Genomic DNA, 10,061 nt, shown 5'->3' with positions numbered 1-10,061 from the left:
TGAGATTTGTGATTAGTTATGATTAATTAAATTATGATCAAGATTAATTAGTTTTTAGGGGTGATTAATTGAGCTAATTGTGATCAAAGATTAATCTCAATTAAGTATCCTAAGCAAGATTAATTAGTTAATAAAAGAATTAATACACTACCACATAGGCTCATATAGTAAAGACAAGTGTCTCACTAAATAAATAAATAAATAAAAGAAAAGATGAATCAATGAAGCCGAATGAGGCCCTCACTTTGCTGGAATCAAAGTTAGAAACAGCGAGCGAGCGAGAGAGAGAGTGTACACATTGTAGACAACTTGCTGGAGCAAACCGTGAGAATGGAAGAAATGAAGAAAAAGAAGAAGAAAAGGAAAAGTGGAGAACTCAATCAAATTCTATCTTAAAGACTAATGGGTAAGAAATTTCATCCTCTTTCTAGTGTTGTTTAAATAATTTAGACATAAATTGATTCAAGATGGATTTTCAAATGATTAAAAATGAAGATTTGAAGATCAATTATATAAATTGTTAAAATTTGGGTTTGCATGTAAAATCAAGTTAGGTTGAAGAATATGAGTTATGATTTCTCAAATTTGTTAAATTTGGGTTCAATTTCATATAAATAGAAGGAATTAGCAAGATGATGAATAAATGGAGTTAGACTCGAATTTATGGAAGTTAAATTGAGAATCAATTATGTTAAATTTGATTTTTGTAGTTTTGCATGAATTTGAGTTCCATTTCTACATGCATGAACAAATTTTGTAAGTTTTAATACTCTAATTGTACATGCATCATGGATTTTGAAGAATTTGAACTAATTCAAACTTATATTTTGAAGAGAAAAAGGAAAAGCTTTGAAAATTAGGAATTTGTTTGATTTTGATCTTTAATCCATACATGTAATTTAATTTAAAAGTTTTATTCAATTTAAACACATTTTAGAATATCTATGATTATAAATTTAGTTTTTGGTTAAAAATTGAGTTAAGTTGAATTTCTAGGAAATTGATTTGTGTAATTCATAATTAAGTTGATTTTTGTTATTAATAATAAAATTGGGCTCTATTTTTACATGCATCATGAAATTTCAAGAGTTTGGAAAGTCTAATTCATATTTTAAAATTGTGGGTTTGATATAAAGAAAATGAGTTAAATCTAAATTTGGACAAGTGGAGCATGATTTTGAATAAATGATTTCAAATTGAGAGTGTTTACTAAATTATACAATGGTTCTTCATATTTTTGTGCCCAAAACACAAGTTTTGAGGCTTTAAATATCAACCTTGAAGCTCAAACACAATTCTGGAAATTCCAGAATTCATGCTGTCCGCTCAAGCGACCACCTTTGTTTTTGAGCCCCCGCTCGAGCGAAGGAAGTTGCGCTCGAGCAGAGACCCTATTTTCAGCAATTTTGACTAACTCTTTTAAATGCATATTTGCATCCTCATGACGTTCTAAGTATTCTTAGGCACCGATTGGACTCACATAGTCATAAAATAAACTAGAAACACATAAAGAGAGTTGAATTAAAATGAAATGAATATTGACTAGTGCTTCTATTGTATCTTTGTTGTGTGATTTGTATAGGTGGACATCTGAGGCCTTACATTGACTTAACCCACTGTAAGTAATAACTCTATAAAGATATGTTCAAGTTACGTTCACTTTCGAAAATTTTATTGCTATCGAAATTGATATATAATTGATCGAATGGTTTATTGAAACGTTATGATGATTGATGGAATGGTCTATTCTATTGAAACATTATTTTCTCATAATGAATGAAGTTCTGTTTTGAAAACTGTACTCGTGGCATCCTTTAGTGAGGCCCTTGCTTGGGGAAAACAATACCATGACCCATTGACCCTTGCTTGGGGGAGATTAATACCATGGCCCATCAGCTCTCGCCTAGAAAAAACAATACCGTGGCTCATTGAATAATTGGATATGACATTTTGATTGACCCTTGAGGTTCCATTGTTATTAATACATTGTTACTCTATTGGATGTACCACGAAAATTGTCATTGAATGAGTATTGCTATTGCGATAACATGGATCATTGAGAATTGAATTGAAATCGGAATTGTATTGAAAATGCTATCGAACAATGGTTTTATTATTGCAATGCATTGATATGATAGCTAATTGAATTGATTTGCATATTGAAATAGATTGCTTTGGGAAATGAAATATATGTTTTGATAAGGGATTTGATATGGAAAATGTTTTGTTATAAATTTGATATAATATGGCAAATGCCTTATTTTGAAAATGATTTAAGATTCATTCCAAAATTGTAAGACATGTATTTGTACCATGTTGTCGAACTTCATTAATTTAATCTCTTTATTCTGTTATTACTCACTGGACTTTAGCTCACTATTTATATTTATATGTAGGTGAGCAAACTAAGCAACAAGGACAGAGAAAGCCTTGGGGTCTACCTGTGTCAGCCTTTTGAAGAGCTTCCGGAATGGAGCAAGTGAGGCTCGAGTAGAGCCAAGAAAATCAGTCCTTAGCTTTGTCAGAGCTTTGAATTTTGCTGAGTCTTAAATGTATATGTGTGTGAGATATATAAGATTTGTATATAAATTATTATTGTGTTTAAATGTTTTAATTATTTTAGTCATCATGTATGTACAAGCTCAATGGACATTGTTGTTTTTGTTTTGCTTCCGCTTTAGGCCCCGACATGATTATAAATATTTTGAAATTTTGTCTTTGAGGCCAAAGGTAATCCTAGATTACTGGCCAGTTATGATGCCAAACCTATAGGGGCGCGTTTGTGTCATGACATATACTCACAGAGGTGATAGCTTTGTATATTAATTTATATATATATATAGAGAGAGAATTAGATGATCTCCAGTTAGAATATGTAATTAGATAGTCTAGTCTGGTTAACTGTGGGCTCATTTTAGGCCCGTCTTAATATTCCAAACTATTCATTTTGTAGATCGCTAAATTTTAAAAAAAATATATATATATGATCCAATCGAGTGGCTTGATGTCCGATCGATTTAATTTTTAATATTCATGATATCCTTAAAATAACCTACAAAATAAATGATTTTAATTATTAAAATGATCTCAAAATGAGCCCATAGTCGATTAGACTGTGCCATTCAATTAGATATTCTAATAAGAGAATCTAGCTCATACATTGTACATAATGTATGAGAGTGCACGCAATATGTAATGTACAATCAATTTAAACATTGTTAACAAATGTCCTTAGAACACTCGTTAACCAAACCTATATATATATATATATATATTATAGAGGTAATGTTATAAATGTAAGTTATGATAGTTTTGGATTTGATTATCATAAATGTCATCACTCAATTATATGAGAGTTATAACTTAAAAAAATGAGTTATAACCAAAGGGAAGAGGTTTCTCTCAAGTCCAAATTGGATTAGAGAGAACTGTTGGGCCTCATGGGCTACTACAAAATCCGCATCGATGATTCAGACTGCTTAATATGTAGTGCTCATTGAGTATTTCATCATTGTACAAAATCACATTGCTGGAATATCGATAGCCACTTGATTAGATCACATTTGTGTTCACGGTAAATATAGTTGTAAAAATAAATTATTGACATAAATGTGATATGATCAAGTATTTATCGATATTTAATCAATGTGATTTTTTTGAATGGATGAAATACTCAATGAATTCTACATATTGATGGTTCAAATTACTAATGCGGCCTTCGTGGGCCCACTTCGAAGGCCCAACAGCACCCTAGAGAGAACCCAAGTCCATAATGAAATACCATATGAGGTATATGTAAAGATCTCGAGTTATAACCAAAATAATATCATAACTACCGTCACAATCAGTCATAACTAATATCATAATAAATCATAACTAAATAATACAAAAGTCATAATCAAATATGCATATGACAGAACCCAATATAGATATGAGTGGTTTTTTTGGCTAAAATAATGAAAAAAATCAAACTAAGTGCTTGTTTGGGATACCTTATAAAAGACAAAAAGCTAAAAAGTTACTACAAAGGTAAAAAAGTTACTAAGAAAGCAAAAAAAATTAACACCATTCACAAAATCCAAGAGGCGGGAAAAATAGGTTCACTATTCAGAGGCAAAAAGACTAAATTGCCCTTATTTTGTCCGGTCGTTGCAGAATACACAATTAAAACATAGCTAGGGCACATAACTTCTCACCTCAACATCTCCTCTTCTTCTCCATACATAGGTGTACACACTCCTCGTTGATGCCGCGATAGTCCGTAACGCTCACACTGTTGACTACCGGAGCTCCGCCACAACCTCCCCCTTACAGCATCACTAAAGTAGTCCAAACACGCAACTGTCCGTCATGCTCACTTCGGAGCTTTGCCACCACCTCCCTCTTATAGCATCACCAGTACCAGACGAGAAAGACCAGCCGGCGTCCAAATCTGCACCACCGCTGAACAGATCTTCACCATTTCAACCCGTCCCCCCTAAAGTAGAAGGTAACATCTCCTGCAGTCCAATATTTTTGCCCATATACAAAATCCATTTGTTTCCCCCTTTTGCACAAATTTTTTACCTTTTTTTTCCCCTTACATACTTCGGATTGGCATATGAAGTTGTGTTTACAATTTTTTGGGTTTGCCAACAATTTGGCAAAGTTTGTATTGTCTTTGTTTTCATTTTTGTCCAATTTTCCCCCTGTTTGTTTGTTTCTGTGACGAATTTTCTCTCCTCTGTTTTTATTTCTCTCCTTTTTCCCCCTATTTGTTTGGATTGGCGTATTGTTACTTTATAAATTGTTACTTTGTTTGTCTCCTCTTTCCCCTTCATTTTGTCATTGTTTCAAAAAAAAAAAAAAAAAGTCAACACATAAAAATGAAATGAAACATAAGTTACATTGTGACTTTATTTTCATCACTTTTTTTTTAAAAAAAAAAAATTAACTTAAATTTATAATTCAAACATAGAATTGTTCTATGTTGAAAAATAATGATTTTTTTGACAACTTTAATTCGAAATTAAAGTGGGACCCAATCGTCAGTTGAGGTGGATCTAAGTGGTTTTGTATTCTCTTCAGTGAGAAGATTGCAATACAAAAATAATGAGCCAAAATCATTGAGTTGTGAATGAAAATTGTCTCATAAAGTGGGCATCAATAAATTTGGGTTTAAATTTGGACTTAGTCTTGGTTTGGACTAGGCCTAGACTTTTACTTGTGCATCTGCTGGGTTTGGTCTTAGACTTGGACTTGGACCTAGTCTTTAGCTTTGGGCTAAGGTATGTTGGGATCAGTTTGTGCATGTGTTTGAGTTGGGCTTAGATCGAGTTATGACCCAACACCCATATCCATTTTGCAACCCACCTAGTTTAATTCTCAAAACTTATACATTATATACATATTATGCTTTATATAATGGTTTTGGCGTTTTGAACTTTTGTAACTCTTGCCCTAATGGCTAGAGTTGATGACATTTGATGACCCCATTGATGTTAGCCTTCATGGATAAGGCTCTCCTCTGCTAGTATAAATAGAGGCCTTTCTCCTCCAACTTAGTAGGTTGTTTTTTAAAGAGGTTTTGTGATGGAAAATGAGATTGTGTTTTGAAATAAAAGTTGGAGATGATTTTTTACACCAAAGAAAATTTTTCCTATCTTCTTTTGTTAGCCTCTTCTTTGGTTCTTGTTAGAGAGAATGTAGCCATTGTCCAGTTCGCCAAAGCTATTTTACATTAGCTTGTTTCAACTATTGTATTCTGGGAGGCAGATACCTCCAGCATACCTCCAGCACCCTTCGAGAGGCGGTTAATCTGTTTTAAAGAAACTGTGGTATTACACAGGCTTCGATTTGGGTTTTTTTTTTTTTTTTTTTTTCTTTTCTTATTATTTGTTTTTAATTTTTCAGAATTTGGTTTACCTCGACGAGTTCTAATCTTTAGTTATCCATGTTAATAATTTGTTCTTTTAGTAATGTATCTAATTTATTTCTATATTTAGTTGTGTCGTTTATTCTGTATTTCATCCTTTAATAATTTTGTTTTGGTCATTTCTACTTAATTTATTTTATATATTTTGCTTGTATTATTATGGAAAAATACCAACATTCACTCTTCAACTATTAAAACAATCCACATTCTATGAAGTATGAAATTAGATACACTTTGAAGTACAAACTTTAAAAGCTCACAACTGCCTCACCTATTAAATAACAACATGAGATATTTGTCTTGAAATCGACAATGAAATTTGTGAACAACTGTATCTAGACACTTGTAAAAGAGAAAAAGGAAGAAAAAAAAAAAAGACAAAAAAGAAAGTTCAAAATTTGACAGACTTTTTATTAAATTATTATTATTATTATTACTATTATTATTATTTATTTAATGTTTTCATGTTTTTCAAAACACTTTTCAACCTAAATAATACCCAAAAACACTTGTTATCATTTATCTCTAAGAATTATTAGATTATATTTTAACATTCTTGTATCTCAAAATATTTACATGATTCATTAAGGGTGCTTTTTTTGTTTTTGTTTTTATTTTTTTTTTGGTGTGTTTTTTTTAATGTTTTTTTTAGTAGTAACAGAAAACTATAGGAATTTAAGAAATCAAAACTGTTGGCCACTAAAAACAATAACATTTTATTACCTGTGAAATTAATCTCCCACACATACTTTATAAATAAATTAAGTAACAATAAAGTAACAATTTAACTTTGTCTTTATAAAATAAAAACAAAAATGAAAACAATTCCCTAAAATTATAAATACAATGAAGAATAAAATAAATAATTGCTTTTGATAGTGGTTGTTGAAAACTGGAAATAGAAAACATTACCAATGTATTTTTAGCCAATGTAGAATAGAAAACATGGTCAATGTAAAATACTATTTACAGAATACGGTCTTGCTATCGTCACTAAACTTTATTGCTTTTTCGATATAGTGATACAGTCTTACTTCTTCTTGGTGTTGAGGAATGGGATGCTACTATGCGACTACAAAATCATTGGTCCAACTCCTAGTTTTGTCCCATTTTGTTGATGCACTATATTCAATGCAGTGGATTACATTACATAATCATTAATTCATATAGCATCTCACAAATGAGGAAAACCATTGTCATTTTCTTCTGAAATGCATGCAAATTGGACATAAAAATAACCAAACATATGATAATGCATTTGTCAGGTTAATGAAATGTGATGCAACAAGAAGGTAGGTATGAAGGGATGCATTCATGCATGGTTTCCCAAATTATTGCACACTGTAGACATCCCATTTTTGACTGTCCTTAAGACTTGGGTGCCACTGATTGGATCATTCGATGGTGCAGGCTATGCTATGCAAAGGTTCAATTTCTTTGTCAAGAAGAGAGTCAAATCCCAACCTTACACTCCATTTTTGGACTAAAACTATTTTGACCAAAGATTTTAGACCTTAAAATCCTCTCTTTCAAAATATTTTTGAAAAAAAGTTTCTACGATGTTCCGAGACTCGCATTTTGTTAAATGTTGCGCTTTTCGGTAAACCGAGCAAGGACAAAGTGGAATAAATGAAGGAGAGGCGAACTCTTTGAAAAACTCTTTAAAACATCTTGTTTAGAGGTTTGGGGTTGAAGAAAATTGGAGGAGAGGGAAGAAACCAAGTTGGGGAAGAAGATGGGCTTGAACCGCTAAGAGAGAGTTGAGCAGCCCTCGCTAAATCGAGCCCATCCATTTGTACACTTGGATTTCAGATATGAGGCCACCACCGTTGGAAAGTGGACTTCTGGGGCTTCATTTTTCACTCAAGAATCTCCTAAAGCTGAGCCAGATGAGGGAGATATGGCTGGTTGAAGTTAGGCATCAATCTGGTTGGACCGAAACTGGGCAGTCTTCACTAAATGAGGGATATCTCTTAGCACACTTGGAATTTTGATGTGAGGCTTCTACCATTCGAAATCTTACTTCTGGGGCTTCAATTTAGACATAAGAATGACCTGCAAAGGATTCTAGACAAAGGAGATATGCCTAATTGAAGTTGGGGCCAGAAACCAGTTTTTGCCCACCAGTGAAGCTTGTCGCCCATGTGTCGGCCACAAATGGCCTTTGTCAGCCATATGTTGGCCAGAAGGGTTTCTTGTCATCCACAAAAGTAACTGGTCATCCACCACAAGTAGCCGGTCGGCCACCACAAGTGGCTGGTCTGCCACCCATGTCCAGAAAGCTCAAAATTTGCATATCTTTTGCTCCAACTGTTTTCCAAATGCTCCAGCTGTCTCTAAATTAGATATTTCGACCAAAGCTCTTGTTTTTGCTATATATTGAGGCCATATCTCCTGTTTTAGGAGGTTAGCAATTTTGGGAGCAAAAATTCTCTCTCCCTCTCTCCAGAACTCTCTCTCTATATATATTTTATGCTTGAAAGTGAGCTTTCTCCACATATTTGCAAAAAGACCCTTGATCAAACATCCCCATCTTGGAGCTAAGGTTCCTTAAGGCTTGTTTGGAGCTCCAAAAGCTGATTTTGGCTCAGAAAATTGTGTTGTTTGTTGCTGTGCTTCAAGGGTAATGCCTTACCCTCTTTAAGGCTTTGTTCTAGTTGCTTATTTGGTCACCTTTGCATGCTAGTTTTAGGCTAGTTTTAACTTCTAAAAAACTCTATTTTTATGGTTAAAATAGTGGTTTGAAGCTTGTTTTGGAGTTAGGGGTGGTTCACCCTCTTTTGTAACTTGTTTGCTAAGTATTGTGTCATCTTTCAAAGTCTTTCAAACAACTCTTTTTTTGGCCCTTTAACCACTGAATTCCAGGGGAATTTCAGAGGCAAAAAGTTGTTTTGAGGTCCCAAATAGGAGGGGGTGGCCTCCCCTCCTTGTGTTTTATTTGTATGTGTTGATGGCCTAATAAATGAGCTTCTATTTCTACCTTTTTGAAGCTTAGTTCAAGCATGTTTTAGGCTTTTTTTTGTCCTACTTTAACTCTGTTTTTGGCTGGTTGGGTCAATTTTTGATTGCTTTTTGTACTTGTAGTGCAATCATGCTTACTAGCCATGAATCCCTAATGAGTTAGTTTATCATTCTAGCTTGTGTTAGCTTAAGTCCAGCACATTTTTGCTACTGATTTGCTATGCTCTAGCTTTGTTTTGGGTGGTCTTGGTCATATATGCTTTGCTTTGTATAGTTGTAGTGTAGTTGGCCTTTACTAGCTTTGTGTTTTAAGCCCTCTAGCATGCCTTATTTGTGATGATTGCATGATATAGCATCCTTTTGTATGTAAGTTCAGTGCATATACCTTTGTCATACTCTCACATACTTCATTTCTTCATTACTTTTGAGGGTTGTGTATTGTGCCTTGCTTATGGGCTAACATGTATGCATGTTCTCCTAGTCTTTTGAGCTTCTATCTCAGCATGTTTAGATCATTATTTTGGCATGTTTAAGCTCTGTCCAGAGCTGGTTTGGCCATTTGAGTTTGATAATGCATGCCTCTAGTGTAATGCTCTTCACTAGCTTTAATGCTTAAGTCCCTTAACATGTTGTGCATATGTTGATTGCATGTTTTCGCATTATTTGTCATTCCATTTTAGCACTGAAATTCTGCAACCTCCCTCATTTCTTCCTTTTTCCTTTTGTTTTGAGGGTTTATTGGCCTTAAGGTTGTGTTTAAGCATGAGTTAGAGTTTGTGCTCAAATGGCTTTAACCCTCTTTTGAGGGTTCCTCCTAATCAAAGGCATGATCTCTCTAATGTTTTAAACCATCCTTTGGTTGACCCCTCTCCCATTAGAGGACAATCACTTTAGACCAAATCAATTAAAGGATGGCTTGGTAATGCTAAAATGAGTAAACAAAATTGAATCAAGTAAAACATGACAAGATAAGCATTTGTGTTGCATTGCATGTGTTTGGATCGGACGTTAATCCAAACACAAGAAATGTGGGGTGTTTCATACTCAAAGTGATGAAACGTGTCACGTTTCTTGGTCGTTGTCACCCTTGATCATGCATGATAGGGTGGTGGCCATTTGAGTCTTATGTGCGCATTAATTAACATTGTACAAGCTTGGTTTCTGGGCCATCATGCATTGAGATGCT

At 33.7% G+C, this 10,061-nt stretch overlaps 1 long non-coding RNA gene across 1 annotated transcript; it reads left to right on the top strand.

The window, feature by feature from the left end:
• Positions 1-269: 269 nt before the first annotated feature.
• LOC114320191 (uncharacterized) lies at positions 270-2,673 on the top strand. The gene is made up of 3 exons (XR_003649723.2): positions 270-406; positions 1,583-1,618; positions 2,397-2,673. It is a non-coding gene; the product is annotated as an uncharacterized LOC114320191 (long non-coding RNA).
• The last annotated feature ends 7,388 nt before the right edge of the window (positions 2,674-10,061 follow it).

The sequence above is a fragment of the Camellia sinensis genome, chromosome 3, assembly GCF_055761805.1.
Source record: "Camellia sinensis isolate YWXY chromosome 3, ASM5576180v1, whole genome shotgun sequence".
NCBI classification, from domain to species: Eukaryota; Viridiplantae; Streptophyta; class Magnoliopsida; order Ericales; family Theaceae; genus Camellia; species Camellia sinensis.
This window is presented reverse-complemented; position numbering and strand designations above follow the sequence as displayed.